The sequence below is a fragment of the Polyodon spathula genome, chromosome 7 (genome assembly GCF_017654505.1).
Source record: "Polyodon spathula isolate WHYD16114869_AA chromosome 7, ASM1765450v1, whole genome shotgun sequence".
Taxonomy (NCBI): domain Eukaryota; kingdom Metazoa; phylum Chordata; class Actinopteri; order Acipenseriformes; family Polyodontidae; genus Polyodon; species Polyodon spathula.
In genome coordinates, this window is record NC_054540.1 from 28,405,220 (window position 1) to 28,428,793 (window position 23,574).

A 23,574-nucleotide genomic window follows, 5' to 3' on the forward strand; every position below is an offset into this window, starting at 1 on the left:
ATATTTAGCCTACTGTAGGGTCGTGGGTTTTACATTTTTCATCATTTACACTGCACAGGGAATAGACAATCACTAATGAGGTAATTTCGTAAGTAGTAAATTCAAATCAAATTATTACCAATAATAGTAATACTAATTTAAACAGTCAGCACTGGATGTTCACATTCTTAGTAAAGGTTTGATTGTTTGCATAAACATTATGCAGTTGGTTGACTTGTGAGGACAATTCTGATTCTAAAAAGGTTGTACTCTCTGTGAGGCTACTGACTGACTCTTCACACAAGGTATACTTCTGGGGGGGAAAAAAAAATTAACATCTTAAGATATTGCACTTAAAGCACAATTTTATTATAATGTAGCTAAAACTGACAGTGTACAATATGGTCTTTGTTATTTTGCTGTTAAGCTTCAAAAAGAAGCCTGATGACCAGTCCTGACAAGATGAAGCAGGTTTCTATTTGAGATCTAATGTTTAATGTCAAAAGAACCAAGCAGTGTGCTTTAATCCTGTGAGTTGTTTCTCTCTCTCTCTCTCAATATATATATATATATATATGTATGTGTGTGTGTGTGTGTGTATATCAATCTTAATCTTAGTCCCAATAATAGATAGGTAACCCGATTTAAACAAATGACATAAAAACATGATATTTTTTCAACATTTATTTATCCACAAATGATTTGACAAGTTTGTGAACCTTTAGATTCAGTAACTGGTGGCACCACAACATTTTGATGGGGTTTAGGTCTGGACTTTGACTAGGCCATTCTAAAACGTGGAATTTTTTCCTTAAGAATTTTGCAGCCCTTGTTTTGTGAGACTCTGGTACAAGGTTGTTGTTTAGATCATTGTCTTGGGTTGCAGTGACCCATTTTCGGTTCAGCCTTGTTAGGATCATTGTCTTGTTGCATGACCCATTTTCGGTTCAGCTTCATCTCACGGACAGATGGCCTGACATTCTCCTCTAGAATCTTCTAATACAATAAGGAATTCATGGTTGTGTCAATGATGGCAAGCCATCCAGGTCATGAGGCAGTAAAGCAGACCCAAATCATTAAACTCCCACCACCATGCTTGATGGTTGGGATGAGGTTTTTCAGTTCGAACGCAGTGTTTGATTTTCGCGAAACATGGTGTTTCTCATTGAGGCTAAAAAGTTCTACCTTTGTCTGATCTGTCCAGAGAACATTGTTTCAGAAGTCTTGTGGATCATCTATGTGCTCTTTGGCGAACTTCAGACAGGCAGCAATGTTCTTTTTAAAGAGCAGTGGTTTCCTCCTGGCTATCCTTCCATGAACATTATTCTTGTTTAGTCTTTTTCTGATAGTTGAGTCATGAACTCACATTAGTCAAGATGTGAGTGGCCTGCAGATCCTTAGATGTTACTCTGGGGTTTTTTGTGACTTCCTTGATGACTTTCCGGTTTGTTCTTGAAGAGATTTTGGTAGGACAGCCGCTCCTGGGTAGAGTGACTGTGGTCTTGAACTATCTCCATCTGTCTGACAGTGGATTGGTGGAGCCCCAAATCCTTAGAAATGGTTTTGTAACCCTTTCTAGACTGAGCATCAATAACTTTTTCTGAGGTCCTCCGAGTTTTCTTTTGATCTGGCATGACGTGTTTCCACACACCTCTATGGTGAAGACCAAACTCAAAAAGTTTCTGATCTTTATATATGGTGGGGCCTCCCAAACTCACCCCTGAATTATTTAAACACCTGATTTTAATTATCCCCTTAATTGAGCTGATAAAGCCAGGGGTTCACTTCCTTTTTCACATACCCTGCATCTTAATTACTCATTGTTTGTCAAATTCATACATTATTTTGTTTCAAAAGACATAGAATTGGTTAATATAAACTTAATTGGATATTTAAGAAAAGACTGGTGTTGATTCAAGAAGGGTATCATGGTAAAATTTGGAATTTCCATAATTATCATTGGGGTTCACAAACTATTTCTCGGCTGTGTGTGTGTGTGTGTGTGTGTGTGTGTGTGTGTGTGTGTGTATATATATATATATATATATATATATATATATATATATATATATATATAATAATATAATATAATATAATATACACCCTGAAACCTATGGCTGAATCCTTGAAACCGTGAGTCCTGCCATCTACATGCAAAACTGACCACACAAACCACTCAAAACCAAGAGAAACTTTGCTTCTTTCATGTGGATCAAATCCCTACATTTTATGTGCTCAAATCTCACAATATCAAGGAGTAAAATAAATGTAAAAAATGGTAGAAGACATTACGGCAGCAAATCTTGGTTAAAATCCACCACTATAGCAAATGTTAGAAACGTGTGTCTGTTACAAGTACACAACATCAGGTCATAAAACAATAATATGGATCATCATGCCAAGTAAATGTATCGGATACAATCCAAATGTTGGTACGTGTACATGTTGAGGCACACTGTGATCCTTGATGTTCCACCACCACCCCCCAAGCTGAACTAAAAGTTTTGTAATTGGGTTAATATTAACTAAAATACTATAAGTGGGTAATAATTGTGAATGTATCATCTTATCTCTATTGATTTGTAGTGTGAGGGATTTTGCAATTTCGCTCCATTAGCCTTTCAAGCCAGCTTTATTGATTCAATCTTTTACTAAGTGAAAGTTGAGCCTCTAACCCAACATTTTCCTACAGAACAATATCAGCATGCATACTTTTCTGTGCTATTGTGCTTATAATAGGCGTACAGTATTTAAAACGGCAAGAACTTTTGGGAAACGTGGCATTGTACAATAATTGAAAATGGGACCATGTGATTGATTTTCATCATGATTAATAAAAAGGTCAAGTTATTTTTAGTCTTTAAAGATTGATAAATAGGAACAATAATGTGTTTGGTAAGTGGGAATGCACAGATGCAGTTGTCTAATTTAGACTATTTTTTGCCTGGAAAGGTTGGGAACCTCTGCTCTAGTTAGACCACCCAAGCAGAACAGTCACTTCAATTATTGCACTTCTGAAGGTTCAGAAAAGGACAACTTGGCTCATTCTAGAGCTTTATAGTAAGAGCTGTAAGAACAGGTTAAAATATTTCTTTTTTTTTTTTTCTTTTTTTTTTCAGAATGTTTCTGTATATTTAACCAAATTTACCATTTGGCACAAGAAAATGTAAATGGAGCTAAGTAAAGGGTAAGGTTGGAACCCCTTAGATGTATACGTGCATTAAATAGTTTACCAGGTATAACAGTAAACAACTGAAATACAAGTAACATTATTATTAGAACAATATATTTCAGTGGAATAGATCATCTGAGGAGAACTATCTTGTTTCCTGAGGTGTCATGTCACTGTTAAAACGATTTGCAGTATAAGATTTTGAGAATTACCCAGGCTGGAATTTGATAAACCTCTAATTTACATGAGAACAGAGCCCCCTGGATTCTGGCTGGTTTTCATTGGAAGTCCTCTACTCAAAATCCAGTCTTCCTTAATTTTTGAGACAATGGTATAGCTGCTTTAGATTCTGCCCTCGGGCAAATGATGTGCAAGCATGGGATGAGCCTTGAGCCCAAACTGAAACTGATTCATAATTGGTCAATTGCAATGAACTAAAAGTAGCATACTAACTGTGGATGATTCTCTGGTGGTTAGGGAAGACAGTATTAATAACAGCCTGCAGAATAGTTTCAATTACAATCATTCAAGCTTCTAGACAGTCTACAGGTAGGTTAAAATTAACCTATTTTTTTCTCCAGAAAGTGTATTGTTATGACTAAACACTAATAAAGCATGAAGAAAAATGGAAGAAATTTAATATAGTAGCTGCAATATGCAGTACAATAATGCATCACTCTCCTGTCCCCTCCCACACTTATTCAAATATGTCAAGTATCACAGGTAGTAGATTGAAAAACCTTTAGTGTACCACAGCTTCTGACAGGCATTGCCCAATCAGTGACTTCTAGTAAAATCTATTTAAATAAAGGCTTACATTAAATGTGAATTGTGGTTGCGTTGTGAATTATACCTTGTTTGCAATCTTTTAAAGTGTAAATTATCCTATCAATGAGGGCAGCACATAAATTCAGAGCACTCATACTACACCCACAAACGCTTTCCTTTCCAATGTATTTATTTATCAGCAAATTCACAGATCCAGCTAACTTAACTGCCAAACGCTTACAGTATGCAAATATATCAAATATATCAAAGCTTCTCACCGAGCCTGTGATGCAGTCATGCCCGCCACCGAGGGTATAAAGGGACTGCACACATCGATCTTATCATCATTTTTCCTTTCACCTGACCTGAAGGGAGAGCTACAGAGAGATAAGTAATGCATTACTTCTATTTGCGTATTTCACATTTGTGTAATTAACACTATTAAATATGATAATTTTTAACATTTTACTAATTACATGTCATTTTTTTTTTATACTCAAGACCTGTTGTCTTGTTGTCAGCCTGGGCCTTGTGCCTCGCGTGAAGCCGGTGGCTTCAGTCGCCTCTTTCCTGGGATCAAGCAACTAAAGTCGGCTGACTCTACTCTCTACAGGCTGCTATTGCTTTGGTTGAAGTTGAAATAAAAGTTTCATTTTTGTGAACAGAAACATGAATGCAGCTACTGGGCTCAGCAGTTCTGCATTGACCGAGACACAATCTTCGGGTCAGACTGTTTGCAGTTCCTCCCACTGTGTCTCGTTGCAGTCTTGGTGCCTGCTTGCAGCACCATTATGAAGGCTGTTAGGCCTCTAACAGCAGGCTCCCTCAGTCTTGGATTAGTTCGGACTGTTTGGGTTGCCAGAAGCTATATAGGTGGGCATCCCTATATACTGTTTCTCCTGTAACTGGGTCATAGACCTACCCCGTTCCCACCTGGTACACGTACAAAACAGCGAACAAGGTAACCACACCAGTATGAGGGTACAGTACAGCAGCAAGGCTACCATACCTGGGGTACCATACCATACAGAGGGTACTATACCTTACCAGTGCTCTGCCTGTCTGGGTCCAGAGGAGGCACTCTCCATCCACAACTATTGTGAGTTTTGTGCGTACTTCTCTAAGTGTACATTAGAGAAATGTGTCACGCAGCTCTGTAGAGCTCACTCTGTCCATTACACCTGGACAAGGCTCCCCTCCTTCTTTAGCTCAGAAAGAGAGAGCCGTATCCTCTCATGAGAGCTCTGTGCCTAGGGAAAGTAGGAGAACATCACGTAGGACACCAGCTTCACACTCATCTTCTCCTTCCCCCTCCCCTTCTCTGGTTTCTCCTAAAAAGAGGAGAAAGAGCCACTGGTCTCATACACAGGGAAACATGTTAGAGGAGCTGTTGCGTGACCGCACTGCTACAGCTGCTCCCTCTGCATCATTACAGTCGAGGGGAGTATTACACGCAGAATGGCAGCAAGAGGATCTGCTGTCTATCGCTGCTTTTGAGGAGGCAGTCGATCAAGAGTTCCCCTCTGAGGAGAGTGACTCAATGCCAGTAGCGCATGTGTCATTATCAGCAGAGCTTTTGCCGCTGATTAAGAGGACCACGGATGCATGCGAGTTCAGGGTCTTGCAGTTTGGCCTCTCTCTAGCTCCCAGTGAAAAATTTTGACTGGCTCATTGTGCCCAGTCTCCAGCTCTGGCATACGCTCACACATAACTGTTTATCGGCCACCTTCAACGGTTGGGGAAAAACTTATTTGGGTTCGTCCACCATTTGTTTGTCTGTTTGTTTTGGCCATCGTGTCATTTTGTTTTGACCCAGTTTTGTGTGTTTTGTTTTGTTTTTTATTATTAAACTGCGCAATAACACATTTACTCGCCAAACTGTGTCCTGTCTCTTCCAGGTCCGACATCACCACACAAGCCATTGGGTCACACAGGGCAACATTTTTTAAAGTGGTTCGGTGGCTTCAGTCGCCTATAAAGAACATTGTTCTTTGCTGGAGGTTAAACTTGGAGCTCAATGCACTCTTGAAGCCTTAATTTCAGCCCACACATTCATCTCAAGGGACTGTTTGCTTGCTATTACCTTGAGCAAGATGCAGGATTTCTCCTTAGTGAGAACCTGCTTAATTTTTACAGAGGCCAGGACAAGGGTTACGCTCCGTACCGATCCTGCCTTTTGCCAAACACTATATAGACATTCTCTGTTAACCTGTCTGTGGAATTAAAGGCTTCATTCCACTTCCTTCCAGTCTGACAGGAATCTGCAGCTCCATACACTCTGTCCAGTGTGGGTCCTGGCATGCTATGTTGACAGGACAAAAGGCAGTGAAGATGATGTGTTGTCTGCTCGGGGACAAAGTCCCATGGTCAAGCCTTGTCTAGGCAGAGGCTGTCCAAATGGATAGTAGACACATGCCAGGCTGCCTATGAGCTGGGCAACTTGCCCCCTCCAGAAATCTCACTACCCATTCCTTCTGGGGCATGGCAACCCTTGTAAATAGACATAGAGGTGAGTTTCTCCCTCAACTGTTTAGCCTTGTAGCATGCAATATTGCCTTGCGACAGCTTTGGTATTCATACCTATTAGGTAATGGCTGAATTTCATACTTGATGGGAAACGTTATTATCATAACCCTGGTCCCCTGAAATAGAAAGGCAACCATTAACCTTCAAAGTCACTGCATCCATGATTGCAGCAGGCTTTGAGGGGGACTGTCTATATGTAATTCCATGGGCATGTTGCATTTTGGGGTAAGATTTTACAACTGCAGAATTACTGTATTTAGTAATATATTGCAGTTTACTGGCTCCCGTACCACCATAACTTTTTGAGTGTATATGGGGCTTTTTTTGTGTATACACGTGAACCTGGGCTGTCTCATGACTAGTTAAAATTTATATTAAAATTGCAATACTTCTGTTATTATTTATTGATTTGGCAGACGCCTTAATCCAAGGCGACTTACAGGTGTTAGGCAGTACACGGTTACAAAGTAAGATTAATATTTAAATACAGTATGGTTTACAGTGTGCAGTAATACTACTAGAAAACAATATAAACTAGGATGCAACAAGTTAGTATTACAACAGTTATATCTAGGGTGAAGAGATACTCGATGGAGAGGTTAGAGGTGGGTGAGGAAGTGAAAGGAAAGCAGAGAAGGTCGGATTTAGAGAGGTTAGGTTTGAGGTGGTGAGAGTACGTCCAAGTTGAGATAGCCGAGAGGCATTCTGAGATGTGGTAGTCAAAAGAGAGGAAGACCTGGGCATCATCAGCATAAAAGTGGTAGGAGAAGCCAAAAGAGATGAAAGTACTTAGTGAGTGGGTATGGAGTGAGAAGAGGAGGGGTCCCAGGACAGATCCTTGAGGTACATCTGTAGAGAGAAGGTGAGGAGAACGGAGAGAGTCCCACCAGAAAACCAGGAAGAATGGTTAGAGAGATAGGAGAACCAGGCAAGAGCAGTGTCTGAAATCTCTTGGTGAGAGAAAGAGAGGACAATAGCATGATTGACAGTGTCAAAGGCAGAGGATAAGTCAAGGAGAATTCCAATGGAAAAGAGGAAGGCAGCCCAAGCACAGAGGAAAGAGTTTGTTACAAAGAGAGACTTCTATATGAAATCAACAGAAGGGTTGCAGTAAATCTCTAAATATGGCTTTTATACAAGAGTGATATCAAAGTAAACCCTTTGGCACAGATGCATGTTGAAAGTTCCCTTAAAAACATAGTGCTGAAACAGTGTCAGAACAACAACCCAGTGAATAGCTAAATAAGTCACTGGTTTGCATGTTTTAATAGTATTCACATTAAATATATCATTTAGAAATAAAAACAGACAAACTGATATTTATTTTTTGTTAATTAGATATATACTCTATGTATATAACAAACCATGGATGTACATGAATTCAATGTCTGACCAATTTTCCTAATACCGTTGATCTATACCAAAGAACTGTTGTCTCTATAGTCAAGGTCTCATGATTGTTCTTGACATATTTGAGTATTTGATCTGTACATTATTATTATTTTAAACAAACACTTGCATATTACTGGACTGTTACCAGGTAGGTCTACCTCACCTTTCAGTACTTATGTAGTCTGGACAGAAACATGGTCATTCACATAACCATTTTTCTTTAGATATTCATTGTGTATCATTGCATAATAAATTTTAGTGTTGTACTGTAAAACCTGAGAAATCTAAAAACAAGTCCACAACAATGTTTCATTGTTTCAACATCCACCTTGTACAAATAAAATGAAGTGTTTCTGGAGAAATACCATCAGTCTGGTAATGGAGACAAGGGGTAACTTTAATTTTTTAATTTATTTTCTATTATTTTATTATAATAGCTTTCACTTTTGAATGTTAATGCAAAATTATCTGTGATAATTGAGTCAAGGAACAACAGAAACAAAATATTTTCTGGTTCTTTGCACAGTTCCATTATGTTGAGGGTATATTTGCATAAATGTTGCACTGCAGTATAATTTACATCAGAGGTGCACAACCTTATTTTTGCGAGGGCCAGATCATGAAAAAGACAACTGGCCAAGGTCCAAAATGCACCATGTAAAGTGTAATGCATATACAGTGCCTATAGTAAGTATTCACCCCCCTTGGACATTTTCACAGTTTGTTGTGTTACAACCAGAAATCTTGATGCATTTAAATTGTTTTATTTTTTCCTTTGATTTACACAACCTACTCAGCACTTTGAAGAGTGAAGAGAATTTTTAATGTGAAACAACTATTAATGAAAAAGCTCTTCAAGCTCTGTCAAGTTGGATGGGGATTGTTGGTGGACATCAAACATCATGTCTTGCCGCAGATTCTCAATCAGATTGAAGTCCGGGCTTTGACTGGGCCACTCTAGTACATTCACTTTCTTGTTTTTAAGCCACTCTAGTGTTGCTTTGCCTGTGTGCTTGGGATCATTGTCCTGCTGAAAGGTGAATCTCCGTTCCAGTCTTAGGTCTTTTTACCAGCTTGAAGCAGGTTTTCCTCAAAGATTTGCCTGAATTTAGCTCTATCCATTTTGCCCTCTACCCTGACAAACTTCCCAGTCCCTGCCGATGAAAGCATCCCCATAGCATGATGCTGCTACCACCATGCTTCACAGTAGAGAAGGTGTTACCTGGGTGTTGTGCTGTGTTGGGTTTGCACTGTAGGGTCGCAAAATGAAGTGCAGAGATGATCAGAGACAATGGATCACACTGATTGTTGCATCAAAGGTTTATTGCAGTGGTCATCAAAATACAGAGCGCTCTGGTGAATAACAGTCACTGCATTAGTAACTAATGTATTCTGCCGGGGTAAAGCACATACATGGGTTATACAGTTTCTACATAAAATTCCCTGCTCCTATCAGGATTTGGCACTCAGCAGACAATTCATCCATCCCTACCCCCTAAACTCATATACTCAACCAATAGAGGATAGCTGTGGGGCATGATTGCCCCCTCCATTGCGGTTGTTATGTTCACTTCAGCCTGGAATTTATGACCTAGCAAGCAAGCAGGCATTGCCCTTCTTCTACCATCCCCCCACTGCCCCTGGACATCTGACCCAACCTAATGGTGTACTGAAACATTCTACCCTCCCCACCTCCTTTCACAAATTCCTCACCAAAAACATTGTAAAACCGCACCCAAATGATTGTTGGTTGATCAAGTTATAATATTCAGTCCCCCCCTTATGGTCCATGACCATAGGTCAGATAGACCATAGAATCTGATCTTCGGTCCCCGCCAGAGGTTACTAGCACTTGTTGGGGACCTAATGTCTTAAATGCAAAAGCATTTTGGTAGATGGGTTCAGGTCTCAGGGGTTGATGTTGCAGATGTCTGCTCTCTTGTTGTATGGTGCGCATGTTCCTCCGCATTCTCCAGAATAGGATGAGTACAATAATCAGGCACACAAATGAGCCTAAGGATGCAATCCTACCCGAGATGTTTCACCACCCAAACCAGTCAGGTCCACTTTTACCAAACTCCCAATCTTTACCAGATGTCCGGGACAGACTTATTTTAGCCACATCAGTAGCTATATTAGCATGTACCTCAGCTAACACTGCTTCATGCTGAATTTCAGTTAGAGCCTTGGTTATTTTCTTAATAAGAAAATAACCTAAGTTTGATATAAAGGTTTATGGTCTATCGTGTGCAGAAATGCCTGAGCTTGCTGGTCCTGAGACCTAATCAGCTGAGGGGGTGAGGGATGTATAACATGGCTGCCTAAAGTCACAGTATAATTTACATATAAGCAATAACTAATATTAGTAGCACAGGGCCGGGGACCCATTGATAGGTGACGCCGATCAGACGTCACACACCAATGGGTTTGGTTTAGCTGCACAATCTCAAACCCCCGTAATGGGCGTACTACCGCCCTCAGTGATAGATTAGGTGCGTCATGTGAGCATTACAAGTACATACAACAATTTCTTTAACTTGAATACAACATTCAATACTAAAGATACTATCATTACCTACCCATCCTATATTATTAAGGGTATAGACATGGTTTCCCTCTGGCATCCCCAACGTTTGCACCCGACGCAACGCCTGGCGTTGTATCGGTGTCCCTGAAGGATCATAATTTGGTAATGTATGTCTGGAGTCTATATTTGGGCGGGTGAGTACAGCGTCCCATATGTCAGCCGCCCATTCAATTCCGAGGCCTCCTTTTTTTATTCTGTAAAGATGATCTGTGTGAGATAGGGAGCCTATTATTTAATAGATCCATTATATCACGATTAACGTGTGCCATCATGAGGGTCCCCTTTCTATAACATCTCTTCATGTTGTGTAATATTTACATCTGTCATTACGGCCGAAATTAAGTCCTTAAAAGCTTTCCCCACTAATTTAATAGCAACAGCATTATAATGTACCCCTGTAGCTGTATTGATAAAGCTTTGAGCATTATACCAGTTTGTCCCATCACTCTGCTGTTTCTGAAACTCAGCATTCACATTATTCATGAGCTTCCCCAAACCAACCTGCTGCTTCAGGCAGAATATCTCGCTTGCGCCGTTTAGGGATATCAGTGGACTGGTAAGTACTTTGTTTTACGTATTGGGTGAGTGCATCTTTCACTTGGCCTGTGAATATCGTCAGAGATAAGAAATCAGATCTTTCACTTGGCCTGTGAATATCGTCAGAGATAAGAAATCAGAACAATGGGTCTGTAACAATTCTAATGGGTAATCGCAATGCACTGTGACTCGGTGCCAGTCCACCTCCTCAATGAACCCTAATGGTTCCCCCACCTCTACGAGCCCATGTTTTGAAGGGGTGAAGGTCTGGGGACAGGGGAGGTGTCATTGAGGGGTGTAAAGGCATCATTACAGTATTGGTCAAGGGGATAAGGTTGTTCTGCCCCTATGTATGCAGGCATAACCTCCTGGTTGCATGCGTTGTCCCTGGGGATTGATCTAATGAGTCAAGACAAAACACTTTATGGTTATACATTCGACACAAAACATTTCATGGTTATGCCTTCGTTCCAGAGAATCCATATCCTCTCGCTCCTCTGTCCATCGAGGGGAGGCCTGAAACCTCCTTGACCTGTGGGTAGCAAATGCGTTCACATACAAGCTGAACTACCCGATCGCCAGCTCTTATTTCAAAGGGCTCGGCCCCAGTATTTTGGACAAGGATACCTACATTTCCGGTATAGTTGGCATCCACTACGCCGGCCCCTATGCATATGCCATGCTTAACTGTTAAGCTGGAACGAGGGGCAAACCTGGCATAGCACCCAGGTGGTACTTTTATTTGTATATCTGTCAAAACGAGGCTTTGACTTCCTGGAGGCATCAGGTAGTCATATGCGCTGTATAAATCAAGGCCAGCTGCCACTGGAGAACCCCTAGTGGCAAGTACCCTGCAGGGGTCAATTTGACCACTTAGAGGACATCCACTTCTGCGGTTAGACACGCCACCTTTTGTGGGGGTGGCTCATGTGTCAACCATTTTTGGTAGTGCTTTGTCTGGGTTTGTGTACCCATTGCCCTTGGTTTTGTTTTTGGATACATACACAGTGTATAGTGTGTTTTCACTATGATTTGGAGATGAAAATCCCTAGCTGGACTGGGTGTGCCTAGTGCAGGGACCTCACTGATCTTTTGTTTCAGGTCGTTGAACCCCTGCTCTACTTTCTCAGTCCACTCAATAGCTTCATATTTCTCGGGTGTGTCTTTTAGTAGTGAGTACATAGGTCCTGCTGCTATAGCATGGTCCTCTATGTATTCCCCGACGTAATTAATGGTACCCAAAAACTGTCTTAACTCAGTAACAGTTTGAGGCTTGGGTATCAAGGTGAGGGCCAATTTCCTATCTGGGCTCATAGTCTTTCTGTTATAGCTGAGAATATGTCCCAGGTACGTTACCTCTTGTAAGAGCTGAGCCTTCTTTGGGTTGAACTAGAACCCTCAGACTTTTAGGAGCAGCAAGGTGGCCCTCAGCAGTTCCTTCGCTTCTGTAAGAGAGGTACTTTGTCAAAAGCTTTCTGGAAATCTAAATAAACTTTGTCATATGCTTTGCAATTATTCATTATCGATGTTGCATCCTCAAAAAAATCAAGCAAGTTAGTTAGACACGATCTCCCTTTCCTAAAACCATGTTGACTGTCTCCCAGGACCCTGTTACCATATAGGTAATTTTCCATTTTGGATCTTATTATAGTTTCCATAAGTTTGCATATAATAGAAGTCAGGCTTACTGGTCTGTAGTTACCTGGTTCAGTTTTGTTTCCCTTTTTGTGGATCGGTATTACGTTTGCAATTTTCCAGCCTGTCGGTACCACCCCTGTGTCAAGAGACTGCTGCATGATCTTGGTTAGCGGTTTGTAAATTACTTCTTTCATTTCTTTGAGTACTACTGGGAGGATCTTATCCGGCCCAGGGGATTTGTTTATTTTAAGAGCTCCTAGTCCCTTTAACACTTCTGCCTCAGTTATGCTAAAGTTATTTAAAACTGGATAGGAACTGGATGACATGTGGGGCATGTTGTCAGTATCTTCCTTTGTAAAAACTTGTGAAAAGTAATCATTTAATATATTTGCTATTTTTTTTTCTTCATCTACGATTTTGCCATTTGTATCTCTTAAACATTTAATCTCCTCTTTGAATGTTCGCTTGCTGTTGTAATATTGGAAAAACATTTTGGAATTGGTTTTAGCTCCCTTAGCAATGTTCATTTCTATTTCTTTCTTGGTCTTTCTAACTTCCTTTTTGACTTGGGTTTGCAGTTCTGTGTACTCTTTGTATATACAGTATATACAGTGCCGTGAAAAAGTATTTGCCCCCTGTCTGATTTTCTACATTTTTGCATATTTTTGACACTGAACGTTATGAGATCTTCAACCAGAATCTAATATTAGATAAAAGGGACCCTGAGTGAACAAATAACACAAAATTTGGATACTTATTTCATTTATTTATTAAAGAAAGTTATTCAACACCCAATACCCAGTCTCTCACAGTGCCCTGGAGGAATTTTGGCCCACTCCTTCATGCAGAACTGCTTCAACTCAATGACATTTGTGCTCGTTTCAGGTCCTGTCACAACATCTCAATGAGGTTTAAGTCTGGACTTTGATTAGGCCATTCCAAAACTTTAAATGTCTTGTTCTTCAATCATTTTGATGCAGACTTGCTTGTCTGTTTTGGATGAATGTCTTGCAGCATGACCAAGCTACGCTTCAGCTTCAGCTCACGGACAGATGGCCTGACATTTTCCTGTAGAATTCTCTGATACAGAGCAAAATTCATGGTTTCTTCAATGATGGCAAGTCGTCCAGGTCCTGATGCAGCAAAGCATCCCCAAATCATGACACTACCACCACCATGATTGACTGCTGGTATGAAGTTCTTATTGTGGAATGCAGTGTTTGGTTTTCGCCAGACATAATGGGGCCCATGTTGGCCAAAAAGTTCCACTTTTGACTCATCTGTCCATAAAGCATTGTGACAGGCTGGCGAGTGGATAGAGGCCCAGAGACAGACTGCAGTTAAAAAAAAAAAAAATACTTTTATTATAAATAAGCACAAAATAAAAGGGCACAAGGGGAAAAACAAAGGGATTTAAACACAAATAGAAAGACACAAAACAAGACTTACAAAAATTTCCAGGCTGGGCGATGCCTTCACTGGATGAGAAAATTCAAAAAAACCACAAAACCGAAAACAGCAAGCACAAATACCAGCTTGCTTCCTCAGCTCCCTCCTCTCTCTAATGGGAAGCTGAGGCCTCCTTTTATGTCAGGTGGCTGGGTGCTGATTGATCGTTGATTACTCTAATCAACCCCAGCCACCTGAACACAATAAACCCAGGCAGGTAGGGGAATTTAACCCCATAACTGACAATTTATAAAGGACAGAGCTCTGCTCTGCCACAAGTTCCAGAACTCTTGAGGATCATCCAGGGGCTTTTTGGCAAACTTGAGACGAGTATACATGCTCTTCTTAGTGAGCAGTGGTTTCTGCCTTCCTACTCCCATTTTTGCCCACTGTCTTTCTGATGGTGGAGTCATGAACACTGACCTTAGCCGAGGTGCGTGAGGCCTGCAGATCCCTAGATATTGTTCTAGGGTTCTTTGTGACTTCCTGGGCGTCAATTTTACGCCTTGCTCTTGGAGCGATTTTGGCAGGACGTCCACTCCTGAGACGATTCACTACTGTCCCAAACTTTCTCCATTTGGACAATATGGCTCTGACTGTGGTTTGGTGGAACCTCTGAGCCTTAGAAATGGCTTTGTAACCCTTTCCAGACTGATAGGCATCAACAACTATTTTCTGGAGGTCTTCAGGAATTTCTTTTGATCGTGGCATGATGTGCCTCTAGAACCTGTGTGCTGACAACTTCACTCTGATGGTAAGGGCCAAAGTTAGTTAAATTTATATTGGGCAGGGCTGGCCCAAATGAGGCCTAATTGTTAACCAAAGAATTCAAACAGCTGACCCTAACTATCATTTTAATTGGTTTGAGTTAACTAGGGGGCCAATAATTTTTTCATAACTGAAGATTGCATGTTTGATTACCTTGCACACCTAACAAATGAAAGAAGCACCAAACTTTGGTGTCATTTTTTCTCTCAGACTCCCTAATAGTCTCGCATAAGTTTACTGATTAGAGCTGGTTTTGACCCCTCTTGGAGATTGGTAAGCAGCCATTACTCTCCCTCTGTCACTACCTTGTGTAGTTGTTACTGTTGTTTCAGCTGTTGTGGTGCTGTAGAGTGACCCCGCGGGCTAGGGGCTTTCATCCTGCACGAGTCGACCTCTTCACCACAGCCGAGTCCACTTATTGCCCTCTATGGTTCTCTATGGAGAGAGACGGAGGCCCCCTGGGAGTAGACGTCCTAGCCCACCCCTGGCCACAGGGGCTCTTGTATGTGTTCCGTCTGCTACCATTATTACCCCTGACACTAGAGAGGATGAGGGTGGAGATAACACAGGTTCTGCTGGTTGCACCCAGATGGCCGAGACGCCCCTGGTTTGCTCTCCTCTCCGACATGTTGTCGGGTCAACCGTGGCAGCTCCTGCTGCGGAAGGACTTCCTGAGCCAAGCGGATGGGCTATTTGGCACCCTAACCCAGCCCCCCTCCAACTCTAGGTCTGGCCATTGAATGGAGCCATCTATCCAGACGAGGTTTGCCGAACACTAGAGCCCAGTATTCATATAAATGGAAAGTTTTCCAAAACTGGTGCATTGCTGAGGGTCACGATCCGGTGACATGCACTATTGAGACAATATTAACATTCTTACAACACCTATCTGATGAGGGAAAATCCATTTCCACTCTGAAGGTATACCTGGCAGAAATATTGATGTGCCACAACAAAATTGATTCTGTATCCCCTGGGGCACACTTCCTGGTAGTGCAATTTCTTAAATGTGCTCGGAGGCTTCATACTCCCATGAAAAGCATGGTCCCCAAGTGGGATCTGGAACTGATATTGCGGGTCCTTATGGGTCCCCCTTTTGAGCCCATGGCGTCAGCAGAGCTGCGTCCTGTCTCCTTAAAGGTGACATTTTTAATACCCATTATGTCTGCCAGACGTGTAAGTGAGCTTCATGTGCTGTCTAGTAATGACACATGTATGACTTTCACTGGAAATGAGTCGTGGGTAACATCACAAACAAATCCAGCCTTTTTGCCAAAGGTGGTCTCATCATTCCATATTAACCAACCAGTGGTTTTAGAAACTTTCAGCAAACGCACTGGGTGGTAGATGCCATAGGCTTGGCATATGAACAGACGGACTCCTCCTTGCCGGGTGACATTACGACCCATTCTACCAGGGGCCAAGCAACTTGGTGGGTTTTCCTTCATGACGCCTCCCTAGATGAGCTTTGCAATGATGCTACATGGACAGGTAGTCAGACATTTGCGCGTTTTTACCACCTTGATGTTGCAAACCAAGTGAGGCCCTCTCTAGGCTCTAGTGTGTTACAGGCGGGATGCCCTTAGGCGTCATGAGGGCTCTGAGGCTATTGCCGTGAGACTTTACTGTCGGTAATGTGGAGCCACTGACAACCATTACCCTTCAAAGTCATGTCCCCAGCTGACCTCTGATTTCGATAGAAAATGGCGATATGCTACTGTGAAGACGACCCTCTTCAGCAGGAGGTGGGAGGGACTTCCTCCTCACAGCAGGGCCCTGACAAGGCAGCTTTTTTATATATGCTCAGTGATTGACGGTCAGAGAGGGCTCTTCCCATTCGGTAATGGTTGTCATTCATTTTCAGAGAACCAGGGTGATGGTAATAACCTAACGTTTTCTTTTGGTAAGAAAAAATGAATTTAATTTATTTTAAGGTACATGTACTGCATAGTTGTTTTTTTAGTGACGTTATTCATTTTAAAACCAGTTGCGAACCTTTTTTTGCGCGTGCTGAACGTAAGCCAAATACAAACTTGTTTTCTGATATTAACAGGGTTGTCTTTTATTATATTTGTACGTTTTTTTTTTTTTTTTTTTTTTTTTTTTTTCAGTATTTCGTGTATTTGAGTCTTGCAATGAATATTTGTATTTTGCTCCTTTTCCAGCGTTCTTATTTATCAATGTACAGGTTAGAAAAACAAATGAGTCACTTTTGCTTTGATTTTTTGGTAAAATTGGTACTTGAATTGATTTTATTGTTAATCTTTAAACAGCCTGAAGCATTTGTGAGTGTGTTGTGGGCCAACAGCATGATTTTTTTTTTTTTTTTTTTTTACATGGTTGCATTTTTTCGTATTAACACAGTTAATACATGTAGTTGTTTTGCAATGAAGATTCGTTGCTGGTTGTAATTTCAACGAGACAGATATTCATCACGGTGCAGTATGCATTTGTTTTGTTTAAAAACTATACTGAAATAATTGTATTACTATTACTTAGTCAACGGCAACTTCACGTGCAATTTATTAATAGAAGGATATATCCCAAGAGCAAGTACTGTACATACAATAATGTTAGTTATTTTTATTTCATGTCACATGTACTCGTTACTGTGATGAACAGCCTTAGTGTTCTCGTTTCCTCAAGTGTCACTTTCTCAAATATTATTGGTACTTTGAAAGTTTTGTACCTTCATGCAGTGCCAGGAATACATCTCTTTCTCTATTACTTGTCTTCTTGGTTTCATTTTATTTTTAAACTGTTTTGCAGTCAGGTTTTAACAATAATAAGCAATATAGCCTATTATATTCATAAATATCAAGCAATGCCATTAATAAAAAGCATATTTCGATTTTTGGAAATATATTTTTAAACTTTGTGAACAGTACAGTTATTATTATTATTATTATTATTATTATTATTATTATTATATTATTATTATTATTATTATTATTATTTTTTAATCAAATACATGTTAAAGTCTAGTTTGGGATTTCAAAACCTGAACAAAAGTGTAAGCTACTTAACACATACTTTTTCATAAAATAATCTTTATTTTAAAAATATGTTTTAGTCAAATTGATATGCAGCATGTCCAGTGCATAGTTTTATGCAGTACACCTGTAGATAGTATTTAAGCACAATCAGGACCTGAAGCCTCTCACAAATATCTGGATGACACATACAGTATAATGTCCCTAATAATCTTACAGTAATGTTAAATAAATAAATTCAACATATGCATATTTGCACCACTAGATGGCGCATTATTACTTCCAGTATAGCACTTCATATTTTTCTTTAACTTCAAAACACCCAAGCACAGATGATAAAGTATTGTAGTCAGACGTTTCGGCCAGTGCCTTCATCAGTGTATTACAATGATAAAGATACTGCATTTAAAATCTTAAGTCACTGCACTGCTAAAAGTGTGACACATACTGGATGCATATCAATGTTCAGAATCTAAACATGCAATACATATCAGAATGTACAGCTGTATTACTTTTTACTAAACACTATGTAATAAGTTACAAAACCTGCTTTGTAATGAAGTTACAGGATCAACATTTGTAAACCATCCTCGATTATTTCATTTTTGGCTGGTTTCACCACCCCTGTTAGCAATGAACTTGGACTACTTTGTTTTACTGTACTTAAGTAAAATATTCCAAGTCCTGTTATCCGGTTCTGTGAAACCAGACTTTTTTTTTGTTTGATTTTCCAGTGTGCGAATTGCTCTTGTCACACATTTGCTATGGACAGGACAATTTCCAAACAGTGGAAATGCAGGCTATTATACACAAGTGATTTTTATCTTTCATTTATTTTTTAAACCGGTCAGTGCCTCGGATCAGAAACCATACTATACCATATCCAAGAAAATATAGGGCTACATTACAGTTTTATAGCGGAGCATCCCGATATTTTGGTTTGTGAGCAAATTTCAGGTCCCTGAGTTACCCTTAAATTGTTTTTAGGAGGACTCTTCTATGTCTCTTCTAAACGCCATTTCAGAGGACAGAAAGATATTATCAGTTGTGCAGACTTAAGCCAAACAACAAACAGCTAGGTAAGTATTTGAAATTATTAGACTACTATATTATTAATATTTAATGTAATATATAATAGTAATAAAACAATTTATAATATTTTTTCAAGCTACTGGATCAGCTGACACATTTCCCATGATTTGATTTTGAAATAATTTTATGTTGCCACAAAGCTGGAAACCATATTGATCGTTTGAAAAAAGGAGTAGTGCAGGCTTATCTCTGTCATGAATATAGCTTGTCAAAAAGCACCCTAATTTTTGGCTTGTTCAGCAATCATGCCGCAAAGCAAAACTGATTACAGAAAAAACAACACCACCACCAACAAAAAAACTTGAGGTCTGATAACATTTTCGTGTCGGGTTGATTTGGATTAAAAACTCAGTTTGTGATTCTTGCATGTTGGATTAAGATTTGATGCACTTTGAAACGATTCGGATCACATTGATTTTGAATAAAAGCTTCAATTTGGGATTTTTGTTTTTTTTGTACTGCATTTTAATTCTTTAATGAATAGGATATACCTCATACATGAGACGAACAGGTACATGTAATTCTACTTTAATTCACAATCTCATCACATTATCTTACTCCAACAGTGTGCCATCCATTTTGAGTGTCCGTTCGCGTTAAGGAACCCCTCGATATAACGAACAAAAGGCTTGGACCCCAACAGGTTCGTTATTTCGGTTATTCTTCTATGTGTTTTTTAAACCGGTCAGTGCCTCCGATCAGAAACCACACTATATTGTTTATATTATGTTCCATAGTAAATGCTGTTTTGTTTTGAAGGAAGGTTTTGTTTTGGAATTCGGATAGGAGTTAAATGACAGTATCTCTGTGTCCAGCAAAGGTGAATCTACGGTAACGAGAGCCGCAATTAATCACACAGCCGTAATTCGTAGTGTCAGTTTCTCCAGAGATGGACGGCATTTGGCAACAGCCTCAGATGACAAGTCTTTGAAGCTGTGAAGTGTCCATCTTCAGCGCTTTACTCATTAAACAGGCACACTAACTGGGTTCACGGTGCTAAGTATGTAATCTCTGCTTTTAAGGTTTTGTGTTTATTTTCAACCAGTTTTTTCCTTATTTTCTCACCAGATGGGAGGCTCATAGTTTCATTTAGGGATGACAGAAGTGTTAGGATCTGGGATACAACTAATAAGTAGTGTGTTAATACATTCACTGACTACGGAGGGTATGTGTCGGTATAATGCAATTTAATGAAAAAGGGGAGAAATGCAGCACTCTGATTAGTTGAGAGGGTATACATAATTTAACTAAACTCCCCAGCTGTATAATTTCAGTAAAGCTATGGAACTTGTGGATTCTATGCTTGAATTGTAACTGCAGTACCAAATGTATTAATATTGACGTGGCCATTATTATTTCTTTATTCTTTTATCACTCTAAAACTATATAATTAGTTATCCTTATTTAATCTTGAAGTGATCAGATTTTGTTAGTTGTATTTATCTATGCGATAGAACCTGTTAGTTACAGTACAAGAGTGCATGTGGTTCACTCTCCCTTGCATTTCATGCCACAAACAGAATAACCATAATATCCAAACACACTTATAAACATTTAAATGGTAAGAAAATTGATTTGAAAGCATTAGAAATGTTAAATACTTTTGAGCTTGTTGGCTGCTGTGATATGCTCTAAATAAATACATATATATATATATATATATATATATATATATATATATATATATATATATATATATTTATATATATATATATATGATATAAAATTTGTGCGACACCTGCATGCATAGCTTCCTCAGAGTCTGATAATACACTGAAAATATGGGATATCCATACAAATAAATTGTTACAACATTGCCAAGGTAGGTCATTTGTTTTATAAAATGGCAATATAGGCATCGGCTATTTAACTACACTTGGCTTCACCTCGTGCTCAACAACCCTATGTATATTGGACAATATTTGAACACCGTGTTGTGTGTTATAGCTTTTATATATATATATATTGACTCCTCAGTGATGGTAAAGCAATAAAATATTAATTTGCTATTGTCTTCCATTAGAATCACTAATCTGTATGCGCAGAATACTGTTTACTTTTCATATAAAGTGAATATTACAAAGGCTGCCTGTGAGAGCATAGCATAGCAAACTGTCTCTGAATGACTGATTCATTTGAAGTAAAACTTTAAAGTTCACTGATATCTCAGATCTTACCCCTGCTGAATACTTACTCCTCTTGCACTTGATGCACAAATTATGGTAAATTTCAGCTGTGGTAAAGTTAAAAAAAATGTAACAAGCAGGTTACCCATAGTGAATGCATGGTATGAACATGTCAAAACTGCAAACTTACCACATGTTACTTTGTTTTTAAGGTTGTGAACATTCACATCATTTTCTAATCTTTCCAATTTATTTACATCAGTTCACAGTTCTGGGATAAACTGCTTTTCCTTTCACTCATCAAGTAACTACCCCAACAGTGCATCTAATGACAGTACTGTGAAGGTCCTGGACCTGCTGGAAGGAAGAGTCATTTACACTCTCCACGGGCACCAGGTAGGGCCAAGGTACCTGTGTATTGACTGTGTTTCCAAGGGCACAGTTTCACAGATTTACATAATGTAGCTGGCAAAGAACGATCATACTCTTCATTTATAATTTTGCAGTCATGGTACAACTATATATTTTAATAAAAATAAAGTAAATCATACATTCAAAGCTTCAGATTTAACAGTGCAGTTAAATTGGGCCAACAGAAGATTCAGAAGTAAAATTGTTGAGGAACTCTTATTTTCCATATTAGTAGAGATGGCATACATTTAAACCATTATTAATGTGACTTGTTTTGTTTGTTTTTTTTGGAGGGGGGGGGGGCAGTTGCTGTTCATTAAATATGCATTTTAAATGCTAATTAAATAAAGTTTGACTTTCAGGACTGATTTTGGTTTTTGTCGTGCTTCATGAATACTAGATTGTTGTGTGCTCATAATTGCATGTATAAAATTTAGTGTTTATCATGCTATAGTCAAATGCAATTTAATGGAATGAAATGTTTTATTTTGTTTGTTGTGCCTCAGGGCCCTGTCTTTACTGTTGCCTTTTCTCGTGGTGGTAAATACTTTGCTTCAGGAGGCACTGAAGCTCAGGTTTGTTGCTTCTACTGTTTTTAGTTCCATATAAATGTAGTTAACGTTAATATACCCTACTGCTTGTTGTATTGCTTCCGCTTTGACGTCTGTTGTTATGTGTAGTTTTGTTTACGGCTGTGTATGTTAGTATATAAAATAACTTGCTAAATGTGTAGCATGTTTCATTAACAGAGTGCACAGAGCTGGGTGTCTTTAGGTCTCAAGTTAGATTCCATTCTTGGTTGCTAGAGGTTAAAAGTCAGTTCAAGTATATCGTTTTCTACATCAAAGTTTTCTATCATGTTTCACCCTACATGAAGGATGCTATAAATGTATTGTATTTTATAATTGTTATATACTGTAGGACCATTCCGTATTGCTTAACCAGATCTTCACATGCAACTGAAAGTATCAAGCTAAACTGAGGAATACATTTGTCTCCAGCTTTATGTTTGTAGGACACAGTTTACACTGAACATTACTGGTTACTGGTGATGTTGTGGAAAACTAATTTTGATGCATTTAACTATAATGACTTTTTAAAATAATAGAAGGCTGAATCCTGAGCCTCCCCCTATTCAGGCAGACATCCACCTCAGATCTCCCCATTTGCACACTGCCAGTTCAGCGTCTAGTGAGGTAAGAATCAGTTGTTAATGTGCTGCTGGCTTTGTAGACTACCTGAGGAGCCATTCATACTCAAAATTTTTTTTTTTCTTAGTGATAGAAATACGCCTCGGCATACAAAACTTTATTTGTAAACCCAGGAGACCCACAGGCACAAAGCAACACATTCATAAATTACAATAAAAATATCACATAGTACATGCTATTCCAACCAACATACAAATAAAACACAAGCCATCATTTTAATTATCCAGAGTTGGTGCACATGTCATCTCAACACGCACATTGCTAATAATTAAGTTATTTCCTTTTACAGATTGGCATCCACCAATGTTAATCGTTTTCTCCAATGGAATATAAATCACCAGTGAAATAACACTAGTTGATGAGCTCAGGGTGTCTTGAATATGTTTATCAAACTTGTTGGTGAAAAGTTGGCGCAGGTATATAATAGATTAGATTGATTGCATTTAAAGCCACAACCATTGATATATGTTAGAAGTGTTCCTGATTTCTCAGTCTATTTATCGAAAGATGACAGTTCAGACACAATTGCCAGTTGAAAATTGATAACTGGGTAGTAATTAAGATCCGGGATGCTTTGGGTGCTTCCATGTGCCTATGACTACCTCTAAGAACCAAGGAAGTATAACAATCCTCTGAGCTGTTATGTAGAAGTAAATGCTATAGTTTTGTTTTTTTCCCCCCTGTATTTTATTACATAAAACAACCATTCCTCAACGTGGCAGATACACAGATGTTAGATCCACCTGTGCTAGATGTTGGACAGTCATTATTTTCAAAAACAGTAAGGAATTAAATATATGGTCTGGTCTTGAAATACCCATAGGTTAGCCAGATGAGATACAATATTTACATGATGGCACCCTTCTACACAGCTGGTACAGAGTGGTCACAGTGAGTCAGAGGCTCAGTTGCCACCCTTCCCATG

At 39.3% G+C, this 23,574-nt stretch overlaps 1 pseudogene; it reads left to right on the forward strand.

The window, feature by feature from the left end:
* The first annotated feature begins 5,294 nt into the window (after positions 1-5,294).
* On the forward strand, positions 5,295-22,079 carry LOC121317826 (annotated as a pseudogene).
* Positions 22,080-23,574: the final 1,495 nt, after the last annotated feature.